Source organism: Centrocercus urophasianus, unplaced genomic scaffold, assembly GCF_019232065.1.
Source record: "Centrocercus urophasianus isolate 14NV4802_14NV808 unplaced genomic scaffold, USGS_Curo_1.0 seq_1, whole genome shotgun sequence".
Taxonomy (NCBI): domain Eukaryota; kingdom Metazoa; phylum Chordata; class Aves; order Galliformes; family Phasianidae; genus Centrocercus; species Centrocercus urophasianus.
Window position 1 is genome coordinate 3,487,606 of NW_024884141.1, and position 13,550 is coordinate 3,501,155.

Below are 13,550 nucleotides of genomic sequence, written 5' to 3' on the forward strand. Positions count from 1 at the left end.
ATAAAACCCAGTAATCAATAATGTCTCATGATATCTGCATAATGTTTGTTACTTAGAGAAACAACATATCACACACACAGAAATTTAGCACAAGAAACAGAGGAAAATACCTGTGATAAGAAGTTAAATCTTGTTAAGAGATTCACTTTAAATTAACTATTGGAAAAATGCTAATTGCACAATTCTTATAAATTTTGCAAGATAACTGCAATTAATTATATAGATCTTCCTGTAAGGTGAATTGAGAATTGGCTGACTGGCAGAGCTCAGAATATAGTGATGTGACTATGATAACCAGAGTATAATAAGCTTTGAATAACCAGCTTTGTAGTCAAAACTGCACAGTGATCCTGTACAGAAATCACCTAATTGGTAGAAATTCACAAAATGAGGTAATCACAAAATGCATGCAGTTAATTACAATATTTGGCACAAATTTAATCAACTGATCAAACTGAATCTGAAGATTCTAATGGAAAATCTGAGGAATTTATCACCTCACCTGGCATACTGTGAACACTGCCTAATGCAGCTCAGGCTGCTGCTGACATTCTCAGTCATGGGGGTACACTACTGGCTCATTGTCAATTTGTAGTCCACTGGGATGCTGAGGTCCTCTTCTCTAGAGCTACTTCTTTTTTGTGCCAGTCTGTCTTGGGCCATCGGGTTATTCCTCCCTAGATACTGGGCTTGGCATTTCTCATTGTTGAAGTTAATGCCGTTCTTTTTGTCTGAATTCTCCAGGTTGTCCATGTTCTCTGAAAGACATTGCAACCATATGGTGTATCACTCAATCTTCTCAGTTTTATATAATTTGCAAGTGCTGAGAGTGCACTTTTTTCCCATCTTCCAGGTCGCTAGTGAAGATGTTAAACAGATGGCACCAGTGTCTAGCTGTGAGATACACAAGCAGTGACTGGTCTCCAGTTGAACTTTATGCACTTCAAGTCCAGCAATGATGCAATTTCAGTCCAGCTCACTGCTTTTTTGTTTAGTCTGTACTTCATCTGTTTGTCTATTAGGATACTGTGGGAGTAGGTGTTGAAAGCCTTGATAAAGAACATCATCTGCTCTCCTCTGATCCATCCATGCGATTATCGTAGAAGGCTTTCAAGTTGCTCATGAATCATTCTTTCGATGTAGATCCTTGTTGACTACTCCCAGTCACATCCCTGTCATTCATGAATTTGGAAATAATTTCCAAGATTATTTGTTCCATCACATTTCCGGGGATCTAGGTGATGCTGATCTGCCTGTAGTTACCAAGAATGTCATTGTGTGTTTCTTGAGGATGCAAGTGATTATTTTCTTTCACTCATTTACTGGAAATTCAAGCTAAAATGATGACTTTTATCTATAATGACTAAACACCAGCCTGTGTTCAAAAATAAATCCATGTCACAAAGATAGGATGGACTGGGACCTGAGCAAAGTCTCAAAACATCTGCAGTCATTGTGCATCAATCTCACTGCTATCACTGCTCATTATAAAGCATATGGTTAAAGCAAGCCAGGGCAGGGAGAACAAAGTTCAACACAAAAGGTCTGTAGGTTAGTACTTGAAGACGAAGACTGTCATGTCACCCAGTTCTGCTAATTGCCATCCCCTATTAAAATGCTTAAATAAACCTAGATGGGAATGCAAAGCAAATGGAGACTGAGCTTTACCAGAATTTTTTCAACTGAAAAATCTGTAATTAAAAGAAAACAAAAATTACAAAGAACAGTTCTGAAACAGAGATCAAAAGTCATTAATGCTTTCACAGAAAAGTATTATTGAATCTGTAAAGGGATGTTCATGCTTCAGCCTTTTTCTCTCTGTATCTTCCTTCTGCTCTCTTCATTTCAGTTATCCAACAGAAAAGTTCAGTCTCTGAATCAACAACACATTCCCGTGTTCTTGAAAATGTTCATTTATAGCCCATGCATGCTTAATTATTGCAAATAATTAAGTAGTTTCTGCTACTGTGACAGAGATTACAATTTAAAGTGGCAAAGTAACCTGCTAAAGCACTTCTTATCATGGAAGACAATTCCACATGAAGAAGGAAGTTTCCTCTGGAAATGTTAAACTGTACATTTGCACATATTTTTCAGGGTTATCACCATAAAAGTCATCTCACTTTGCACTGGACAGAAATAGATTTAAGCACTTGAACCTGGAAAAAAAATAAACAAACCCTATAGTATGACTTTTAAATCTGCTGGGTATCCATTCTTTCCCTTTGATGTCCAACACAAATCCTCTGAAAATGAGGTTTTTTTAGTAAGCCCTCTGAATCAGAAAGCAGAAGTAGTATTTATCTCCCCAAATATTAAGAAGCATATATACGGATCGCCGAACTCCATGGGCAATGACGGCAGAGTGCATAGGGAAGGAGTAGGGCAGGGGGATGCTGGGGAGGCTGCTGTTCTAGGGGATCCTAGATCCCATATAAAGGTGGCGAGACGGATAGCCCGGCTGAAGTGCCTTTATACCAATGCACGCAGCCTGAGTAACAAGCAGGAGGAACTGGAAACTGTGATGCACTCGGAAAGTTATGACCTTGTCGCTATCACAGAAACATGGTGGGATGACTCCCACAATTGGGATACTGCCATCGACGGCTATAGACTCTTTAGGAGAGATAGGCGAGGTAGGAGGGGTGGGGGAGTTGCTCTCTATGTCAGGGATTGGATAAACTGTGAGGAGCTCCCTACGAGAAACAGTCAGGAACAGGTTGAGAGCCTGTGGGTTAGGATTAGAGATGGGACTAATATAGGTCAGCTGGTGTTAGGGGTATACTACAGACCACCTGATCAAGGGGAGGCTGTTGACGAGGCTTTCTTGCTCCAGATGCATGAGATGTCTGGCTCACGGGCTCTTGTCCTGGTGGGGGACTTCAACCATCCGGACATCTGCTGGAAAAACCACACGGCGAGCTGCAAGAGCTCCAGAAGGCTCTTGGAATCCATTGACGACAGCTTTCTGGTTCAGGTATTGGACAGACCGACCAGAGGTGAAGCGTTGCTAGACCTGCTGCTCACCAACGCTGAGGAGATCATCAAAGGCGTCAAGGTCGGAGGCTGCCTGGGCTCCAGCGACCACGCCCTGGTTGAGTTTGTGATCTCAAGCGATGTGGGCCTGGCAAAGAGCAGGATCAGGACACTAAACTTTAGAAAAGCAAACTTCAAACTACTCAATGGATTGCTGGCCAAGATCCCCTGGCGCGCTGCCCTCAAAGACAAGGATGTTGAGGAGAGCTGGCGGCTCTTCAAAGATGCCCTCCTGGAAGCACAAGAGGTCTCCATTCCTCTGAATAAGAAAGTGGGCAGGCGAGGTAGGAAACCAGCATGGCTCAGCAAGGACCTGCTGAGAGAACTGAGGGCGAAGAAAGGGGTGTACAAGCTCTGGAAACAAGGCTGTGTCACCTGGGAAGAATACAGGAATGCCGTCCGGACTTGCAGACGTGGGATCAGGGAAGCCAAGGCGCAGGCAGAACTGAACTTGGCAAGGGACGTGAAAAACAATAAGAAAACCTTCTACAGGTACATTGGCCAGAAGAGACAGGCCAAAACGGGCGTACCTACTTTGGTAAATTTAAAAGGAGAACTGGCTTCAACAGATGAAGAGAAAGCTGAGGTGCTGAATGAGTTCTTCACCTCGGTCTTCACTGGTGGCCAGGATTCTAGTCTTTTTCACGTCCCTGAACCCTGCATCCCCAAACCTCTATGTGGGGACCAAGGAGGTAAATCCCTCCCCACTGTAAGGGCAGAGCAAGTCCGAGAGTGCCTCCTTAGACTGAATGAATTCAAGTCTATGGGGCCGGATGGCTTGCATCCCAGGGTCCTGAAGGAGCTGGCTGAGGTGGTTGCCGAGCCGCTCTCCATCATATTTGAGAAGTCGTGGCTGTCAGGTGAGGTCCCGGATGATTGGAGGAAGGGTCACGTCACTCCCATATACAAGAAGGGGAGCAGGGAGGACCCGGGGAACTACAGGCCGGTGAGTCTCACCTCCGTGCCTGGGAAGATCATGGAACGGATCCTCCTGGACAACATGCTCGATCACATAAAGAATGAGCATGTGATCCGAGACAGCCAGCACGGCTTCACCAAAGGAAGGTCATGCCTAACTAATCTTGTGGCCTTCTATGATGGAGTGACGGCATTGGTGGACGAAGGGAAGGCGACTGATGTCATTTACCTGGACCTGAGCAAGGCCTTTGACATGGTCCCCCACCACATCCTCATCTCCAAATTGGAGGGAAGTGGATTTGATGGGTGGACGACCCGATGGGTAAGAAACTGGTTGAAAGGCCGCAGACAGAGGGTGGTGGTCAATGGCTCTATGTCCAGGTGGAGGCCGGTAACAAGTGGTGTCCCCCAAGGGTCTGTCTTGGGACCGGTGCTCTTTAACATCTTTATTAATGACATCGATGAGGGAATTGAGTGCACCCTCAGCAAGTTTGCTGACGACACCAAGCTGAGTGGTGCGGTTGATACGGTGGAAGGAAGGGATGCCATTCAGAGGGACCTCGACAGGCTGGAGGGCTGGGCTCGGGTGAACCTAATGAGGTTCAACACGGCAAAGTGCAAGGTTTTGCATTTGGGCCGGAAGAACCCCAGGCACCCGTACAGGCTGGGAGGAGTGGTCCTTGAGAGCAGCTCGGCAGAGAAGGACCTGGGGGTCCTGATGGACGAGAGACTGAACATGAGCCAGCAGTGCGCTCTGGCAGCTCGAAAGGCAAATGGGATCCTGGGCTCCATCAGGAGAGGGGTGGTCAGCAGGGACAGGGAGGTGATCGTCCCTCTCTACTCGGCTCTTGTGAGGCCCCATCTGGAGTACTGTGTCCAGGTGTGGAGCCCTCAGTACAAGAAAGACATTGAGATTTTGGAAAGGGTCCAGAGGAGGGCGACTAAGATGATCAGGGGGCTGGAGCACCTCCCCTATGAGGACAGGCTGAGGGAGTTGGGCTTGTTCAGCCTGGAGAAGAGAAGGCTGCGGGGTGACCTCATTGCAGCCTATCAATACCTGAAGGGAACCTACACCCAGGAGGGGAGTAAACTCTTCAAAAGGGCTGACAACAGCAGGACTAGGGGAAATGGATTGAAGTTGAAGGAGGGAAGATTTAGGTTGGATGTTAGGGGGAAGTTCTATACAAGGAGAGTGGTTAGGCCCTGGAACGGGCTGCCCAGGGAGGTTGTGGATGCCCCGTCCTTGGATGTGTTTAAGGCCAGGTTGGACAGGGTCCTGGGCAACCTGATCTGAATGTGTGTGTTTGGTGGCCCTGCTAGGCAGGGGGGTTGGAACTACATGATCCTTGAGGTCCCTTCCAACCCGGGTGATTCTGTGATTCTGTGATTCTGTGATTCTGTGAAATGTTCTATACGGTAAGATGACTGCCTCTTCTTCTGTAGATCAATAATAGAGATTTGCTCTTACAGGAGTAAAGAGCCCTGTTCTCACTGATTTAATTACTCCATGATAATCCATCCTCTTGAGCTATTACAAAAATGAACTTAATAGTGTTGTCTAAATGACATTTGAATATGATGCAGCTGTCTGAATCATATTGCTATAGCCACACTTTTATTCCCAGAAAATAATTCCAATCATTCTTTTAACATTCCTGTAACTATAATGAAAAAGTAACTGTGAAATATCAAAAAGCATAGCAAAGAAAACTTCTGAGAAGTCTTTTGTTTCTAGAAAACTGGGTGACTGCATTCTTTAAACACCTTTTTTTTTTTTCCTTTCTTATGCAAAGTTTTTGAATATAGTGTATCAACATTGTTATAAAATTCTCTTCCCTTAATCAGGTCCAAATCCAAATTATTAATGGGGAAATTCACTGCTAGTGTCCACGTCATTGTAAAAGCATGCATTCCAAAAGTAAAACAAAAAAGAATAACTTGTAAGAGTGACAGCTTGGAGAGATTTATATCGAACTAATTTTTAATTAGAAAAATAATCCAAACAACATACTGATGTATCCACCTTTTAACTTGCTGAGCTGGATGTATCTATGCTTGCCCCCAGAAGAAAGCATCAAGAACATCTTCATAACTAGAGTGAACCCATTCAGGATGCTGCCAAAGCTCACGCTCCTGAAATTGTTTTTCTCCATGTTTTCAGCCTGTTTAGATGAGATGACACATTGCAATACACCCAGACAGGCTGTCTGCCAGCACCCCACAGAAAGCCCATAAGGCAGCTATGTGGACAGGATGCTAGTGGCAGGTGTAATACACCATCTGCACAGCCATCTGGAGACCACTCTTCCTCAGAGTACAGACGTTACACTGTGGCCTCCTTCTCCTTCTACCGACATAAGAGGGAATTTCAAACAACTGTCTAAGTTACCGTCTACCCTCCTTCCCTCAAGATTTCATTAGTGAAAGAATAATCAGGGTCCTGACCGAAAAGAGAAAGGCACTCAGCAATTGCTGGAGTTCTTAGTTTTTCCTGATAGAGGCAATAATACAGCAGCAGGAAAAGAAAACCTAGCTAATAGAAAATATTTATCAAGGCTATTAATAAATATTTTAAAACAATTTATTTCTTTAATTTATAAAGACACTGGCACATGACATCAACAAAACCTCCAAACACATACTCAACTACATTAGCAAATCTCAATGCTGTCCTCTTCACTGCAGTCTCTACTAGTGAAATAAACTACAGAAGAAAAAAAAATAAATATAAGTTTTTATCAATATGACTACACTAAGACTTTTTGTCACTTTGGCCAAAGATCACACCTCATCATGCAATCATTTCTACAGCAGTACAAGTGGGAGGTTGCAATGCAGATATACACATAAACAGGTAAACAATACGTGTTTTAAGAGACTTAAGATATTGAGCATCTTCTGAGTTTGTATTGAATACAGAGATTTAACCAATCCTTATGATGCACCTCTGATTCAGCACAGTGTGTAAGTATGTGCATAATGCAAGTGGCTAACATCCACTGAAAACAGTAAGTTTGGGTAAGTACTTAAAGACATTATTTTAGGAAGACTGACTTACTCATGGTCTTAAGGGCTTTGTTGTGTCAGAGCTATTGGTCAGTTCAGAATTGACAGTTTCATCTACTGCCAACATTAAAACTGTCAGGCAAAACTTTCACTCAGGTTAGAACAGGTTGTGAAAACTTCATCTAAAACCAGAAAGAAGACCTCACTAATTTCTTTTTTACTAGATCACTCCTTGCACTACTTTCACAGTTTTTTTGTCACAATTGCTAGCTATACTGAAGTCAGGAAATTAAAAGCTAGAGTTTTCTATTAGGTTAGATGAGAACAAACAAACAAAACAACAACAAAAAATCAACTACTTTGCTCAGTGATAAAACTCAAGGGAATGGCATGAAATATATCAACAGAGAGTCAAATTAGACTCTCAGAGAGTCAAATTAGATATTAGGAAATGGTTCTTCACCAGAGGGCTGGGGAACTAAGGGAGCATTGGCTCCCGGACATAAGGTTTAGATTTTGGGCAGTTCTGCGTAGAGCCAGAAGCAGGACTCAATGATCCTTGAGGATCCCTTCCAATTTGGGATATTCTGTGATTTAGTGATTCTAATTAGTTTATCCACATGCAAATGTTACTGTCAAAGTGTATGGCTCTGGAAATTTAATGGCTTAATCAGTGTATCAGAAGACTAATAACCTCTCCTGATAGTTTTCTCAAAAATGTTATTAATGGTATTACCAGAAGGATAAATAAGCTTTATCTTCTGAGCTCATATAAAAATTTAAGTAAAGAGAAGCAGAGGAGAACGATTATATTTGCTCTACACAGGGTGGATCAAGGACTACACCAGCGCTCCCCTTGAAATAAATTATGTTTGCTCTTTTTTCCACTTTTGACATCTCCATGTGCCTGTCTGTTTTTAACATCTTCCTCAGCCTCTATAAATTTGTTAAAACAAGACTCTGTCGCACATTCAGTGAGTCACAGTTGAGAAATAAAAGTAATCCCTCAGCAGGATAAATGCACTTGAGCTAGAGACCAGGAGAAAAAGTGTATTGGTTTTTAAAATTGATGGTGATGCACTTAAACATTTCTTATCTAGCCTGTTTTGTTTTGAAACTGTCAGAAAACATTCACTGGTTGTTTTGTAAGCAAAACAACTCTCTCCTCAGGCTATAAAATTGTACTTTGGACAAGAGAGGTGCTTTGCTAATCATGATTAAAAGAGTCTGTGAACTCAGGGGAATCATTAGTTCAGATCAAGCTCTCAGGCTACATTTTCACCTGCGGAAGTATAAAATCTCTGTTGAGATGATTGCATAAACCACCTCCCCACTAAGACAGACACAGGCAAGAACTGTGTTATCCTCTTACAAGAACAAATACAGAGCTCAAGATACGCGCATCTATTTTACACTTTTATTTTCTTGTTTATGGTTAATCCCACATAATCCTTCCAAATACTTGCCTTAACCTCTAATCATATTCACTCCTGTTATCTCATTTTCAGGTATTTATTACACTTGAGACTATCTGTGTGTAAATCACACGCAGTCATAAACATTGCATTTCTTTGCAAAACTTCCTGTTGGGGATAAAACAGACTCACAAATTTGTCCAAGGACAGTTTTGAAGAGGAGGTTGGGTGAGATGGTGAGATTGAGCACTAACACATAGCACAGTCCATGCGAAGGCACAGAGCTGCATGATTATTCAGACAATATTCTCATTAACTTCAACGGGAGTGTTGTTTGAACAAAGTCTGTGAGGTCAGGTCTTAGAACTGGAATTAATTTGTAGTGCCTTATTGTCTAGCCAAAGAAAGTTTGATGATTTGTATTCCAGACTTGACCCTCCAGGAAGTTTTTTGTTTTGTTTTGTTTTTTTTCCCTCTCTCTCTCTATTTTTAGTATCTCTTGCCTTCATTTGAAAGTCTTTTTGAGCATATTTTACATAGGCTACACTAAGCTGGTCTTCTTCATAATCTCTCTTCTGAATTTTTCACTTTAAATGCTAAATCTCGTAATTTCTTTCATCCCCCAGTGTTCATCCCACATGTTCAACCTCACCAGTTCTTCCTAGAATTGCTTCCTCTGTTACAGTATTATCTCAATCGCTTGTTTTCATTTTTCCCTGCACCATCCATAGGAATACATATGAAGGGAAATTACAGTTTCTCCCGGTCATACATTCCCTGTAGCACTGGCAAGATATACTTCTGTAAAACAGTGACTTTGAAACATAGCAGTAATTGTATGTGTCATTATAGTAATGAATTACAAAACAGTTAGATTTTCATGACAATACATCTGACAAAACTTGAAAATTATGATTCAGCAGAATAATTATAAAACTTAGCTAATAATTACACTTGGTACCTCTCATAAAAAAATCATAAACCCATTAAGAAACTCCCAGTCCTTCTTGAATCTGTTTTGTCACTCTCTTTGAGTGTGTGGCTATTATTTCATAATATACCCATTCTGGAGCTGGAGCTCCTGATATAACTGTCCTGCTTTAATTTGGCCTTATTCAAAACAACAGATTCAGTGGGTCATATATGTATACTTATTTTTTTTCCACATTCTTAGGAGCATTTGTCAGAAACCTTTGCTCAAATACAGGCAAATTTATGCTCTTGGTACTGCTGACGTAGGTCAGTGGCAGATCTGAGAAGAGATTTGGATTCTCATTTCCTTGGAAGGGATTAATCTTATGTAACTGTAGGGATGAGATTCAGTGCAATGTATAGACATCTGACTGTAGATGCCTAGAGATCTGGAATCTAAATGTAAACTCCAACCACTGTCAATACAGACACCTTGATCTGATGAATCACTTTCTAGACTCCATTGATTGTACTGAACGCAGATGCAAAATGACTGCCTAAATGCACATACTTACTACTAACCCCTCCATAGAGGGTTGCAAATATCTATACAGTGCTGACAACTATGACACACAGTCTATGGGAGACATATGTAATCATGGAGCAAAGGCTGGAGGCTAGTCAATAACCTCACTGTTTCAAGTGATAATATATGCTTTTGTGCAGGCAATTGAGTGAAGTCTTGCTATTGACCACTGAATAGTTTTGACAAGTGCACATTCATGTATGTGAAACATCTACATTTTTGTTTCTTAAACTGTTGCTGAATGCCAAACAAGGTAGGCTTTGATCCTCCTCAGAATGAAATGGGGTTCTCAATAAAAGCAAGTTGAATCTGAGTCAGCACTGTGCCTGGCAGCCAAAAGGGCCAATCATATGAGGGATGCATCAGGCCCAGCACTTCCACCAAGCTAGGGAAGGATTGTCCCCTCTGCTCTGTGCTGTGTGGCTTCATCTCAAGCACTGGGGGCAGGTTGGGTGCCACAATACAAGGTCATAAATCTATTAGAAAACATCCAGAGGAGATCGTAAAGGAATCTGGAGGGCAAGGCATTTGAGGAGCAGCTCAGGTCCTTTGGTTTGTTCAGCCCAAGGCAGAGGAAGCAGTGGGTCCCTTTCAGCTCCAGGACATGCCATGATTCTATGTGATACTCAGACATGAAGTCTTGTATTGCTAAGATTGTTGCCCACCATGATATGGGGTTATGAATACGGGGTTAGCTAACATGTGCCCAGGTGGCCAAGAAGGCCAATGGCACTCTGGCTTGTGCCTATCAGAAATAGTGCAGCCAGCTGGAGCTGGGAGATAATCATCCCCCTGTACTCAGCTCTGGGGCAGCTGAGTCTCAAGTACTGTGTTCAGTTCTGGTCCCTTCACTACAAGAAAGACATGGAGGCCCTGGAGCATGTCCAGAGAATGGCAACAAAGTTGGTAACAGATCTGGAGCACAAGATTTAGGAGTAGCGGCTGAGGGAACCAGGATTGTTTAGTCTGGAGAAGAGGAGGCTGAGGAATGATTTCATAATTCTCTACAGCTCCCTGAAAAGAGTTGAGGGGAGGTGGAGGCCAGCTTCTTTTGCCATGTAACGAGTTGGAGGACTAGAGGGAATGGCCTCAAGTTGTGCCAGGGGAGGTTCATGCTGGACATTCGGAAAAATTTCTTCTCCTGAAGAGTGATCAGGAGCTGAACAGGCAGCCCAGCTGGGTAGTAGAGTCACGGTCTCTGTAGGTGGTCAAGAAACATTTAGATGTGGTACTAAGGGGCATGGTTTAGTGAGGAAATATTGGTGGTAGGTGGATGATTGGACCGAATGACCTTGGACGTCTTTTCCAATCTTAATGATTCTTTAATTATATTAATGTTGAGACTAAGATCACAGTACTTTATGCTTGTACTAGGCAGTCACCTTCACTGTGCTGCAATATTTCAGCAAATATATCCTGCCCTTCTCCAGGTCTTGTTTTTCTGGCACTGGTACTCTACTACTTGGGGATATTCAAGTAAGAGCAAGGCATAAGCAAAACTACTGATGGTTTAAGGTTTCTCACTAGCAAAGGCAAAAATTAACTTTGTCTCCACAAAGATGAAGAGATAAAGTTGTTAATATGCATCTCTTCCTAATCTCCTCTCCTCTAACTCTCTGTCCTTTGTTGGTGTGGTCCTCCACCAGTCAAGAAAGTAAGGCCAGGGAAGGCACTGGCGTACTGGATAGACAGACAGTAGGGCTATGATTATCTATAACTGCAGCTCGCTTTCTTCTTTTACTTCAGAGAAGACATCATGTGGAGGTGCCACTGAGTTTGCTGCTACAATTAATTTTCCTAGGAAAATGCTCACAATACCTACCTGTAAAATCTGAAAGACTGACTACCAACAGGTAGCATGCATGCAAGTATCCCACTGGTCACCTTCCAAATCTTCCCTTTGAACTTCCTTATAGCCCTCTCAAAATGGCAATTTTTTCTCCTTAGCTTTTCGAAAAGTCTTATTATAAACTATTTATTCAACAAAAACATTAGCTTAGGGGAATAGAGCTGGAATCTTTTATCTATTCAAATACCAATCATTTCACAGAAAATCAGAATAAATTGTGTCTTTGTTTCACCCCTCTCTCTTTATTCAGATATAGTCTCAAAGAACTTGAGTTCTTCTGAAGCAGTCACCCACTTTTGAACTCAGGTCTATTCTTCATCATACTAAACATTTCTGAAATGCTGCTTAATCCCCATCTCTTATCAAAATTCCCAGCATCTTTCCAACAGACAAATCACAGGCTTAGGAGCTCTTCAGTGTCTGGAGTTAATTTTGCAGGTATCTGATGTCTGGAGTCTGTCTGAAGTGTGGACACAAAAATATGCTCCCTACTGCAGTGCCTGTTTGACCCTTTTGTTGTCTGATCTGTATCCTTGGCCTTCAATACAGTGATTTAAAAATAACAGGTGCACTAGAGCTCCTGTAAAACAGGCTCAAGCTTCCATTTAAGGAAAGGGGAAAACCTGATGAATAGCAAGCCTGAGCATTATGTGCTTTGTCCCGCAAAGCGATTTCAGTGTGTGTTATGTCAATTTAATACAGAGTGTGAGCCACTAAGGAACTCTAAAATCCCCAGTATGTTTAGGGAGAAGCTGTATGCAGGACCAAATACTATGACTTTTGTCCTGTCCATACCCAGGACTAGGACTGATATGGTACTGCAGTGTACCAAAATCTGATAAGCTGTTCTCCTGAGGTGTTATATGACAAATATTAAATTAAAATTTTTTGTATTTGCTATATTCCCTATATTTTTCAATATTATTTACATTGCAATTATACCAGGGAGGCTCAGTGACTTGTACTTATTATCCATAGTAGAGCTACTTTAGAATGAGACCTTTAGAACCATACATACAATCTGCCATTTAAGGAGCTACCCAGTATTATTTAGATGTTTTTCTCACCTTTTAAGACAAAAGATTAATTTAAACATTCTTCCAAGGATTGACTTTTGTGTGTTGTTGGAAATACTCACCTTTGATTATTTTACTGTAGATGCAATATCCATAAGATACTAATGCCAAGAAGTAACAGCAAACATTAGAGATGCAAACTAAAGGGTTTTGCTGTACTAACAGTATAGAAGAACAAACAGCAAATGGATAGAAGCCAATTTTGAAGACTGAAGTTTGAACAGTTCTACCTGCTGAAGTTTGACTATATAAGACAAAAATTCTTATTAAAAAAAAAGCACAAGTTACTACATTTTTGTTGCTTTTATTTTGTTTTAACACATTCTCGTACTTTTCAGCTGCAATCTACACATTTTTATTATGTTTCCCTGCTGGTATTTTAGATTTCCAAAGAAGATTTCTTTCTCCTGATCTTATTTATAACATTTTATACCAGAACATTCATGCTGGTCTGTTTTCATTTCCGTATTTATTAGCAAACAATCTTTATAGACAACATACTTCTTCTCTAAAAATCTCTCGCTCCTTCACTACTTCATCCCTTTTCATTGTATTCAGTAAATCTGAAGTGCTCTCACTGTATAATATTGTTATCAAAGTTAATGTTTTTTCACAGTACCACGCTTTCTACTCACTTTTTTTCTATGGCTATTTCATGGTCTGTTTGTTCCTTCTAGTTATTGGATAGTCTTTCGTATGGTCTTGTTTATTTTCTGAAGAAGTATCCAAGTTTTAACAGCCACAGTTACACA

The 13,550-nt window shown here is 41.5% G+C and overlaps 1 pseudogene; it reads right to left on the minus strand.

The window, feature by feature from the left end:
• Positions 1-570: 570 nt before the first annotated feature.
• Positions 571-13,550, minus strand: part of LOC122166908 — a 61,355-nt pseudogene continuing 48,375 nt past the window's right edge.